Genomic DNA, 13,056 nt, shown 5'->3' with positions numbered 1-13,056 from the left:
AACACTCTTTATTGTTTCCATAACTCCACAAGTTTCTCCTCCTGCTGTACAGGCTACCTGGTTCTTTTTGTCTGCGTTGATTTGTTGTTGTCACCGCACTAATTGCGTCATCGGGTTCTGTGCTTCTATTAGTTATTGAGCTGCCGGTTGTCGTAGGGAGATGTCACACAGCAGGATTGTATCTCAAAATTTCTGACACTGACAGAATTTTGTCGGAGGATAATTTTGATCGCAACGGTCATTAATCGGCTGTCTGTGAACATGTCAAACTAGCGATCAAAGACGACGAAATCGTTTAGGATTTCAAAATTTGTCCCAGACAGCTAAATCTTGTCTGAAATCTCACGGTGTGCACCGGGCTTTATTCACAGATTCATTCTGAAAGTGCAGTTTCTAAGCTTTCCAACGATGTGTAACACATGGAAATCTGATAAGATTTGGAGAAGTTGTGGCCATTTGAATATAGGAACTCAGAAATACTCAAACCGAGAAAATCGAGACGAAAGGGACTCTTCTTTCCAAGTGGGGGAGACAATAGGGCTCATTTACATCTCATTTAGCTAAGCCATACCTCTGTAAAGCCGTTTTGAGATACAGATGTTCTAGCACAGGGGTCTTCAACGTTTTTTGGGTCGCGGACCCCTTAGATGAAAGAGGCATGGAGCAGGGACCCCCTAATACTAAATGTGTAAAACAGAGATATTTAAGTAAGCAGTAAGGTACGAGAGGCTGCCTTTTCGTATTAGGCACAACGCAAAGTGGAGTAAAGTACAACTGATGACCAATCAGAATCAAGGACTGGAACTGTTTTATATATAGAAACAAACCATATTGTCACACAGCCATACTATATTAACATGCATCAAATAGAGTTTGTTTTTATATTAATATAATAATAATAATAATAATAAAAATTAAATAATATTATTTTAAGGTATTTGCAGTGTAATATATTTTCATTTTACTGTGAATTAGACAAGGGCTTTCAGTTTATAAAGATGACTGATCATGGTGAATGGCACAAAGACTCCATTCTGCTGGGGATAGAGGTTGTGCTACTTTATAATTTTGAGGTCTGTTACCTTTCTCGTGTATCATCATCACGAGTTTGAGTAACGCAGGTTTATTTTCTGCATAGCTTCATATCAGACTCAGGAGAACAACATGCAACGAGTCCGCGCGCATCCCTTTGGGGCAACTTTTTGAAAGGCGGATTTCAACCTGACTATAAATCTTGCACAAATTTAAGCACCATCACGGTGCGCGTTTCATTCATTTTTAAAATCGAGCGATAGTTTTGTCACAGTTTAAAATGCAGACGCGGTGTGGTGTCATTTGCCTGTTGAATTAGCGCTTTAAATCTGAACCGCGTGAAACAGCCGTCCAAGTTCAGAAATATAGAAGAGACAACATGTCGCAATGATTCTAAAATGACACTCTGAAAGAAAGACACACATAAGATTTACCTGTTTTATGATGACTTTCTGTCGCTATTGCTGCTTCCTGAGTGGACATTTATAATCTTTAGATATTTTATTTTGGTCCGCTGGCTAAACGGAACGCGCGCCTTCAAACCTATGCGGCCACGCACGTGCACAACTTAAAGGGGACATGTAATGTTTTGTACATGTATTTTAATTTTTTAACCAAAAAATAGCTTGTAGTTAAACATCATTTGGCGGACCCCCTGCAGTTCCGTCACGACCCCCTGGGGGCCGCGGACCCCCGGGTGAAGACCCATGTTCTAGCATGATATGTAGTATTTTATGACCAAATAACAACATGCAAAAATAAACATGTCTCATTTTACCTATGTGGCGATCACAAGTCGACTCCAGTCTGTTTCAGATTATCCAATGACCATTTTTGTTCACAAATGCGTATAATCCGTGAAATATAGATTGTTTACATCAGATTTCGCATGAATGTCGGGTAATACAATATAATATACAATCTGAAGACTATTTACATCGTAACATGTAAGGGTATGCTCTTTGAGGTAACGTTTAGTAAGTGACCATAGACCTGCATTATATGACTGACAGACAACAACGGTTTGACCTAAAAATATCAAAAGTGAAACTACTGCGGAAACCAAGACACCTACATCTTGGATGCCCCTGAAGTAAGCTAAAACATATCAAAATTTAATTTCAAAGTGAACTATCCTTTTAATTATAACAATCATATTAATAATAACAAAAAAGAGCAGGAAGCACCAATAAACTATATATACATAAAAATTATTGAATTAAATATATTAATTATTTTCTGATGATTTTATCATTGCATACAATAGTAGAACTATTTAGTTAATCATGTTGCACATCAATGGATGAACTATCATATGTAGAGATGCTCCGATCGATCGGCCGCCGATCGGTATCGGTCGACAATGGCATTAAATGACTCGAGTTTTGAGCGTTTAAACGTTCATTTTCCTCACAACTGCTCTTGTCTGCGTTCAGCCGCCGCACGCACACACAGCAGCCTGTCATCAGTGCACGTGAACAGAGCGATCTCTCTCACGTCTTAAAGCTACAGTATTATAATTCATCTCTCAATAAAATCACTCTCGGCTCTTGACTAAGGAACTGTTATACTTCATACGAATGTGTGTATATTTAATACATACAGTAAAGACTGTGAAGTGTTTTATTTTTTAGTACTTTTAGGAGACAAACATTTTTAAAGAGATTAAATATCTCTTTGCAGAAGAGTGCTAATTTATTTGATTCTCTATTAAAACAATAATATACCCAATTACTGTAAGTAATATAACAAAGGCAACATCTGTGGTATTACATTATCTAGAAAAAAATTAACAGTTACAGTCATCAAATAGCTTGCATATCAGCTACAAAAATTGGAATTGGTATCGGACGATCGCAAAGATAACAGATCGGTAATTTGTATCGGCTGCAAAAATCCTGATCGGAGCATCCCTAATCATATGGATATAATGATTAACTAAACAATATGTATTATATAATAGGTGTATTTAATGTAATTGCCTTCATAGCTTCATTCTGTATGTTTTTAAAAAGACTACAAATGTTTTCATAAAACTATAACATTAATACCATATCATAGGCACAATTAGTTGGTTCAACAGCCTATTCCTTAAGTATATATGAAGAGTTTGGTTCCAAAACGCAATAAATCCATTTTGACAAATTTTGGTAAAAACGTGTTTTCTATACCAAGAAAGTGACAATATGAAAACAACTATTTTCTGTTACAAACTTTCACATAGCATCTTTAGGTTATAAAAACATAAAAAATTCAAATCCATAAGTTGATTTTCAAAGATTTATTATAAAAACGGATTATCTTTTCCACAAAATGCAATAAATCCATGACAAGTTTTTATTCAAAATGCTATAAATCTATTGAATCAATAGCCTATATAAATGTGCATTCATCTTTGCCATGTTATATTCATTTAGTTGACTAGTTGTACACACTAATTAAAAATATAAACATTAATGTCATTAATCAAAACACTTACTTTGTCATATTAAGATCATTGTCATTGCGGTTACGTCGTCGCTTAACGTCTTTCACAGAGATCAGCTGTAAAATGTTTTTGGTCCTGCTCGATTTTCGTTGACTTTGAGTAAAATTATGTAAAGTTTTTCATAAGATCCTCTGGGGTCAATGTGTTAGCATGAGAAGCTTGATGCTGTCGGGAGAACAAGCACCCGTCTCCCGAGTGCCTCTCAGGGAAAATATTAGATGCTGATAGCTTACGTTTCTTTCCCATCACAGAAAACCATCACAGGTTTAGCGATGCAATTAAAGTATTATTTTGTTTTGTTTGTTGATCACGAAGTACAAAGTAGATGGGGAAAACTAGGACTCCGTGTACTCAACGCGTCCGCCATTGTTTGTTTACATTGCGTGACTGGTGGGCTGTAATATCAGAAATGGATTTATTGCGTTCTGTAAAAAAGGAGCAGTGGCGTTTATCGCATTTTGGGGAAAAAGGGAGAAAAGATGACACATAACACGGCGGATATTGGATTTTGTGTAAAATTAAGAATTTACTTTTAACTACTGACCTGATATAATACTGATTTGGCAGTAACTCATTTTTTTCAAAAATGACGTTTATCGCGTTTTGGAACCAAACTCTTCATATGTCCCCAAGACAGGCATTTAAGCATACCCGTGTGTATATGAACATTTCTGTGTAATAAATAAGTCGCAAAAAATAACTTGATCTGTTACTTGTTGCGAGCAGGCGGCTGTGTGCGCGTGCATAAGAGCACACTGAGTGAAGACCAAAGTGGTCAAGTTCTTTATGCTTTAAAGTGGCTTGTATTTTTAAAATGACATGACTTACAATGACGTGCAAATGCCAGCTCGGTCAATTGCCTGAAACAGGTGCTAAACTCTTGTATTGCAGTGTCAACTCACAGAGCGAAATCATTGCAAAGCAGCTCGAGTTAGCAAGCGCTTTCTGCGGTGTCTTCAGCCTCCTGCGCTGATTGGCCGGACTCATGACTCCCAACAAATCAGATGGGCGGTAGGCGGGCATTGCTGTAGGCAACTGAATAGAGTGCCCTGTTCCGTGTTCCGATGGCTCTCACTAAATCCATGGCTGCGTCAAAGCCGAAATAGTGCATTTCAAAATGAAATTACATTATCGGCAAATAGGCTTTTAAAATGGCCGATGTCGATAGTCTGCAAAATGCTTAATATCGACGTCTTTAATCGGCCAGATCGATAATCGGTCGACCCCTAATTTTAACCACAGATTCTTCCCAGCCAAACATTTAGTATACCCTCCTTGAAAATGTCTCCTTCACATTTAGTATACCCTCCTTGAAAATGTCTCCTTTGGTAGTGAAAACAGCACAAACTGAAAACAGCATGATATTAGGGCTGGACGATATGGCCAAAATTTTTATCATGATATACTTCTTAATTTCGGTCGATACAGTATAAATCCGATAACGGTACGCATTTTAAATAAGCCTCAGGAAATACTGCCAAGAATGCCTGCAATGGATGTCTTAACCAAAAACAAACCTCCGAAAAAAATTATTTGCCAATAAAACCTTCTCCTATAAAACTATATTATATTTTAAATGAAAAGGGATAAATATATAATACGTGTTAAGTCTTCATACAAAAAAGTGATATCACTGTCCAGTAAACCAGACTTTCAGGCTCAGCTTAATAATATTATAAGTGCACCCTGAATGTCAGTCAGTGTTAAATGCTGTAATGCAGGGGTCTCAAACTTAAATAGGCTTGGGGCCATTTCTGTGATCGACATTTCATAAAAGGGACAAAAGAAGAGCTATTTTAACATTAAAAAAGACAATTATTTATTTTACATTTATAAACTATTATGCATTTTTTGCCACCAGGTTGTGTTTTGATATATTATGGACTTATTCAGTCACAGTATTGACTTTCATAGTTCCATCTGTGTTAGTCCATAGTTTTGATCAATTTGCTATTAGTAATATGGGGAGAAAATATTATATAAAGTCAATGTGACCCTAAAACTTTTCAATGGTAGTATTTAATGTTACATACTCTTAGAAAAATAAAAAATATATGAATCTACTTGTAATTGCTTAGCAAGCTAGATAGTGATATATTTACGGTAATACTAGACATTTAATTATATTATACATATTACTCATAACCAGGTGACACAGCAGCATACATACTTATCTTTTCTCCTCATCTTTACCCTTTTCTAACCATGGCACTTTATGGCTTAAGCCTATTTTTTTCTCATCAGTAATTTAGTTTGTGTTGCATCACATCTCCTGGGGCCTCATTTATAAAACTTTGCGTAGGATTTGCGTCAGAAGTGGCGTACGGATGAAACATAGGACGCGCGTACGCACAGAAATAATCGGATTTATAAAACTGTGCGCATGTACATCATACGCATTTTTCCCTTAATAAATCACAATCAATTCTAAATGTAGCGCAGCTTTTGCGGCTTCATGACACGCCCAAAGTTATCCATAAATAGTCTGTGAAACGCCCACAAGTTAATATGCCTTGATTGCGAAATCATGGCAAACACAGAGAGGAAATCAAAAAAACGTAACTTCACTCAATGTGAAGTAGAAGGTGGAAAAGAGGAGAAAAATGTTGTTTGGAGGGCACAGTGTGGGCATCACTAATGCCAAAAAAGGCACTTGAGTGACATTGTTTTATCAAAAATAAAACACACTAAAGGCATATGCATGAATACCATAATTCCGTAGATTATGAAGATATGGTTTACTATGAAAACAACTTTCCCCAGTGGACAATTAATACATCTATATATTTATTTATCTATCTATCTATATATCTGCTTAATTATCTATCTATCTGTCTATGTAATTGCATCTATATCTGCTCCGCCAGACGGACACATTGACGAGAATATCAGTTTTGTACATTATTTCGTTCTGTGAATTATATTCTTTATGAGGATGAATTGCACAACATGCCAATATTATTGCAGAACATATTTCACTTTTCTTTTAGCAAATATGTGTTCATTTGAATTTCTGTTGTAATTTTCGATTTCTTTATTTTTTTGTTTCACTGCTGATCGATTAAACGGGTGTTCGTGTAGGCTGTTAATTGTAAGACTTGCTTTGTGAAGTCTTCATGTTATTTATGAGAGGCAGTGTTGTCACTTTCATGTGTTTCTTCCATCTGCCGACGGTGTCGCCATTTCTCATTTCACCCGTTTTTGTGTGTACGCCTGGGTCAGAGCTTGCGTGATGGACAGCACATTTTCCCGTCAAGTTTGCTTTTTATAAATTACAACTATTGCGTAGAGAGTGGCGTACGCCTTCTTTTGTGCGTACGCAACGTTTATAAATGAGGCCCCTGGTCTCTCTCTCCCTATATGGCGTCGTCATTGGAAGCTGTGACTTGACGCCAACTAACCCCGCACCTCCTTCTCGGACTTCTAAGTGACAGCTCTTCTCTGAACAAACACTCTAAACTCCCAAATATATTAATTGATCGCATGGTGACAATGATATGATTTGGCGCGAGGTACAGATGAGCGATTTAAATCCGCATTCCATTTGCTCATCGTCTCATGGTTGCTTAACTACAAAAGACGCCAACACGTTTTATAGGGAAGTTGCGCCTTGACCCACGTTTAACATGTGTTTTTACGCGTGACATGTGAACGGCCACGGGAAGCCATAAATTATATAGAAATGCGTTTAGAAACCATATCACAGTTATCGAAAAATATTATACTGCGAGATATATTGATATTGAATTATTGTCCAGCCCTACATGATATGATGTTTACACACTAACTAGCTGTGGGCAGGTCATGGTTTTCGTTTCTCCCGCAGGCAAGGCTGTAGGCGGAGATTAGTATCTCGTGTGACGTCCAAGTGTTCGTGTGACGTGGAAAATGTCAGGCAGGAGAATCAGTCCATATAACGACTCGTTTCAGCGAGTCAGAGTGGACTCCCTTCTTTAGAAGCCAATAACTTTATTAATCGTGCACTTTTTGGTTCAACTACTTTGCACATTGTTTACATTGATGGACAGCTACATGAGACACTGCAATACAGGTCAGTTTCGATTTTGGATCTGTGTGGCTCTTCAATAATAACTGAATGATGACTATGTATATCAGGGTTCCCCGGGTCTTATCCTGGAGGTAAGGAACACTGCAGAGTTTACGTCCAACCCTAATCAAACTTACCCACCTGTGATTTTCTAGTGATCATGAAGACCTCGATTAGCTTGCTCAGGTGTGTTTGATCAGCGTTGGAGCTAAACTCTGCAGTGCTCCGGCCCTCCAGGGTAAGATTTGGGGAACCCTGATGTATTTATAACATCTGTAAAAAAAACTCTACGTTACAATAACACTTGTGTGTTTGTGTGTGCTTAAGAGAGTATGTATGTTTGTTCTCTAGAACCGGGGATTTGTACATGTACATTATTTTCACATTAATATTGGATGCATTTTTTGTGACAAATTAAACTATTAAAAAATTGTAACTTGTCTTATTCACATTGTAGCGTCGTTTAGACACAGAGGATCAAAAACAGTAAATCTTTTAAACACCTTCAGAAAAAAACAGATCAAGCCCAGATTTCCGTATTCAAATTTAGACTATTTAGGAAGTCAGGGTTGAGACGAATGGCACTGAAAACTAAAAAAATGACTAACCTTAAAACCAGGAATTACTGAAGGCAGTGGAGGACGAGGTAAAATCTAATAAATTAAAGAAAGAACATTAATATGTTATTTGCAATTATTGACACACAATATTACAGTACAGTCATTACCAAATGTTGAGAATTATGTTAATAAAAGTCAAACTCCAAGAATGTCATTACCAAATGTTGAGAATTATGTTAATAAATGTCAAACTCCAACAATGCCAATAATCTAGACAAGCAAATAGGTGAAAGTTATTACATGCGTGTGTATAGATATGCAGTCTTGAATACTGCCCTACAAAGCCAAAGCGCAGTAACTATGCACTTGGTCAAAATTGAGTTAAGGGTTGAAATAGGCTTTGTGAGATCTATTGTGTCTTGTGACAAAGTCTCCTGGTTCAATTTTGTCCCATTTTAGAGAAACGTGTGTGCCAAAATTGCAGTAACATGTTTGACTGGATGGTGTAAAAAAACTTTAAGGGCATTTTTCTCGGTTTCAGTGTTTGTGTATGTAGCAGGATTAGGTGAGCTGTGATTGACAGCTGATATAACCTATCAGGAAGGGGCAGTCCCTTTTTAAGCGCTGATTGGCTGCTCCCTGGAATGCGTCATGTCCTGTGTTTCCCCGGGGTGTTTTTAACGATAGCGACAGGTGAGCTTTGTTAATGTGCTGCTGTTCATAGTTTTAATTCTTGTATGTTATTTAAAACTAATGTTGCGTTGGTTTTAGAGCGTTTGTCTATCGTGCTGGTGCCTTCCTGTACTTGAGTAGATTAAATGACTGTTTACCCTCAGTTAGCTGTTGTTTACCTGATGTTGGTAAACCTGTGCTGTAAACTGTAATGTGTCTGAGGTGATGCCACTGTTTGGTAAGTGTCCAGCACGTAGTCGTAATGTTTTAGTAATGACGTTGTGATTTAGGTTTAATATATTTCATTTATTCATTTTAGGATTCTCCCTTTTGTTCTACGCCGTGCTTCCTCTGTTGCTGCAGTTTGATTTTCGCGCTGCTGTGTCGTACCGCTGACGCGACGTCACTATCTTTACCGTGATACCATGGACTGTATACTGTCTGGTTTCTAAGCTTTACTGCAAAATTCTATTTCTCAGTGGAGGATTGTCCACCACAGTGAAGCTGGCGTATGGACTTTGTCTTCGCGTCGTATGATTTCTTCTGTGTAGCCCATTTGCCATTTATTACTGTGTGTTATTTTGCTTTCAGGGGCTGGGGGTTTCCACGGGCAAAGGATCTTGTAATGGTGGTGGTACAGCGTCAACGGTTGCCGTACTACACATTTTTGATGTGTATGAGTATGTGCTCTGAATTCACGGTGTGGTGTGTGCGTGCTTTTTGATAATTTGCGCCAGTGATCACTCCTGTGGGAACCTCAGCCCTGTAAGTTGATGCATTGTGTTTTTATTTGTTATGTTGACTGTTGCCAGTCACTGTATTCTTTGCAAAATTATATTTTCTTTTCTACAGTCGTTTTGTACTTTTGTATAATTTTGTTTTGTGTGATGATGTGATGTTTTATGTAATTTGTTTTGTGTCTCTTATTGTTGGAATATATAAGAGCTGTATGGAGTAACATCAGTCTATGCCTGTTTTAAGACATTCTCATACCTCAATGAAGGTTGCAAAAATAAATCTTATATTTTTGTATTATACCCACGTCTCCTGCTCTCTTGTTCTGAGGAATGAACTTGTGTGCCTTACCACCTTTTTGGGTGTAAGGATTATTTCCCTGGGTGTAAGTCCCGGGGTGGCGTAGTCGGAGTTTTATGCAAAATCTTTGCTTTCGTCACGAAGCTTTCCCCCAACCCCCTCGTCATGCCACATTTTGGCGTATAGTCGGCAGGATCCTCGAATTTTGAGTGCAGAGACGTGGGTATTGTTTTTTTTATTTTTGTGTATGTGGGTATTGTTTTTTGTTTATGTCTTGTAGGATCCAGACAGCGGCAGTTTTCGTGTTGGAATCCCAGCACAATTTGTTGCTGGGCTTGCGTGGTTCGATCGTTTGCGGTAAGTGGTCCTTGGTTCTAGGAACAGAGGACGAATCACACAGGTTAATACATTTAGAGGCTCCGTAGAGGTAAAATGTGTTATTGGGTTAAGAACAAGAGGGAGAATCTGAATGTATTAAGTAGAGGGCCAGTTGGGTTTTTATGGGCATGTTGTGAACATTTGGGCACGTCTGGCATGGCGTATCATTAAAGGCACCATACAATTGGTTGTCGTACCCTAATCATTCTGTATGATTCGTACAGTTCTGTTATGTTTGAAGGTAGGGTATTACCGAGAGGGTTTGGCCTGTGACTTCAACTTTATGAAGGGGTGGGGAGGTACAAATCGGTCCCATGTCATTTATGGTCAGATGGGGTCCCTCAGAAACCTGGGGTGGAACCATCTGAAGAGTTTATTGGTAGGAGATGTACCCCCCCCAGGTCAGTCATTTTCGGATGGGGTCCCTCAGAGTCTGAGGTGGAACCATCTGATGAATGTTATAATGCAGGAGATGTATTCCCAGGTTAGTCAATTTAATGTTGGGGTTAGGAGGTACTAATCGGTCCCAGGATATTAGTTGTCGGATGGGGTCCCTCAGAGTCTGAGGTGGAACCGTCCGATGAGGGTTATTGGTAGGAGATGTACCCCCTCAAGGGAAGTTATTTCCAGATGGAGAAAAACCATCTCATACATTTTATTGCACCGGGAAGCTCTTGTTTTAGTCATCTGTTACTGGAGAGGACGTCAGGTCAGTACTCCAACTGATACCACTTCTTGTAATTGGCAGGCACAGTGGTTGTGTCTTGCGGAGTGGATTGTAAATTTGGTGCCTTGTTCCGACCTTGGGGCTGAGCACCCTGAGGTGGGTTTTGTTTAGTTCACCGTCGGGGCGACGTTGCAGAAACTCGGGGTGGATTGTAGCAGGATTAGGTGAGCTGTGATTGACAGCTGATATAACCTATCAGGAAGGGGCAGTCCCTTTTTAAGCGCTGATTGGCTGCTCCCTGGAATGCGTCATGTCCTGTGTTTCCCCGGGGTGTTTTTAACGATAGCGACAGGTGAGCTTTGTTAATGTGCTGCTGTTCATAGTTTTAATTCTTGTATGTTATTTAAAACTAATGTTGCGTTGGTTTTAGAGCGTTTGTCTATCGTGCTGGTGCCTTCCTGTACTTGAGTGGATTAAATGACTGTTTACCCTCAGTTAGCTGTTGTTTACCTGATGTTGGTAAACCTGTGCTGTAAACTGTAATGTGTCTGAGGTGATGCCACTGTTTGGTAAGTGTCCAGCACGTAGTCGTAATGTTTTAGTAATGACGTTGTGATTTAGGTTTAATATATTTCATTTATTCATTTTAGGATTCTCCCTTTTGTTCTACGCCGTGCTTCCTCTGTTGCTGCAGTTTGATTTTCGCGCTGCTGTGTCGTACCGCTGACGCGACGTCACTATCTTTACCGTGATACCATGGACTGTATACTGTCTGGTTTCTAAGCTTTACTGCAAAATTCTATTTCTCAGTGGAGGATTGTCCAGCACATTGAAGCTGGCGTATGGACTTTGTCTTCGCGTCGTATGATTTCTTCTGTGTAGCCCATTTGCCATTTATTACTGTGTGTTATTTTGCTTTCAGGGGCTGGGGGTTTCCACGGGCAAAGGATCTTGTAATGGTGGTGGTACAGCGTCAACGGTTGCCGTGCTACACATTTTTGATGTGTATGAGTATGTGCTCTGAATTCACGGTGTGGTGTGTGCGTGCTTTTTGATAATTTGCGCCAGTGATCACTCCTGTGGGAACCTCAGCCCTGTAAGTTGATGTTTTGTGTTTTTTTTTATTTGTCATGTTGACTGTTGCCAGTCATTGTATTTTTTTGTAGAAATTTATATTTTCTTTTCTACAGTCGTTTTGTACTTTTTGTAAAATTTTGTTTTGTGTGATGATGTGATGTTTTATGTAATTTGTTTTGTGTCTCTTATTGTTGGAAATATATAAGAGCTGTATGGAGTAACATCAGTCTATGCCTGTTTTAAGACATTCTCATACCTCAATGAAGGTTGCAAAAATAAATCTTATATTTTTGTATTATACCCACGTCTCCTGCTCTCTTGTTCTGAGGAATGAACTTGTGTGCCTTACCACCTTTTTGGGTGTAAGGATTATTTCCCTGGGTGTAAGTCCCGGGGTGGCGTAGTCGGAGTTTTATGCAAAATCTTTGCTTTCGTCACGAAGCTATCCCCCAACCCCCTCGTCATGCCACATGTAGTTACTGCACTTAGCCTTTGTAGGGCAGAATACATGGGACATTATGGGGTGGTTTCCCAGACAGGGATTAGTTTAAACTAAGACTAGGCCTTAGTTTAATTAGGAAATATAACTAGTTTCAACAAACATTCCTTACTAAAAACATTACGTGGCGGTTTCCCGGACAGGGATTAAAGTAGTCCTAGACTAAAATAAATGTTAGAGCTGTCCAAACTGAAAACAACTTGCACTGATATTGTAATGACTGGATGATAAGAACAGGAAGCAAATGCAGGATGAAATGAACAAAGGTTTATTTAAACAAATGACACAGATGATATTGCTGAAATGGTTGGACAGACAAAGGCTGCGGTGACAATTCCTGGTGAACGTGGATGAAGTTTGGTTAACGGGTGAAACCGGATACACAAACAGGCAGAATTCCACGCGAAGACGAGACCACAGGAACACGAGAACACAGGTAAGACATGTAGCGTAATCATCTGGCAGTGGGAAGAGAGAATGGGTGAGTATATATGCCGTTTGGGTAACTACCACCAGCTGGAGCAAAGCAATCACGCACACCTGCACTCACTCAGATCATTAGCGATCAGACACGCACACACACACACTTCAGTCATACAG

At 38.9% G+C, this 13,056-nt stretch overlaps 1 long non-coding RNA gene across 1 annotated transcript; it reads left to right on the top strand.

Moving 5' to 3' along the window:
• The first annotated feature begins 8,907 nt into the window (after window positions 1–8,907).
• LOC129428095 (uncharacterized) lies at window positions 8,908–12,429 on the top strand. Its single transcript, XR_012359615.1, has 4 exons — window positions 8,908–9,038; window positions 9,120–11,232; window positions 11,311–11,449; window positions 11,531–12,429. It is a non-coding gene; the product is annotated as an uncharacterized lncRNA (long non-coding RNA).
• The last annotated feature ends 627 nt before the right edge of the window (window positions 12,430–13,056 follow it).

This window comes from Misgurnus anguillicaudatus, chromosome 20 (assembly GCF_027580225.2).
Source record: "Misgurnus anguillicaudatus chromosome 20, ASM2758022v2, whole genome shotgun sequence".
In the NCBI taxonomy this organism is placed as follows: Eukaryota; Metazoa; Chordata; class Actinopteri; order Cypriniformes; family Cobitidae; genus Misgurnus; species Misgurnus anguillicaudatus.
Note: the sequence above shows the minus strand (reverse complement) of the source record. Positions and strands in the feature narration are given on the sequence as shown.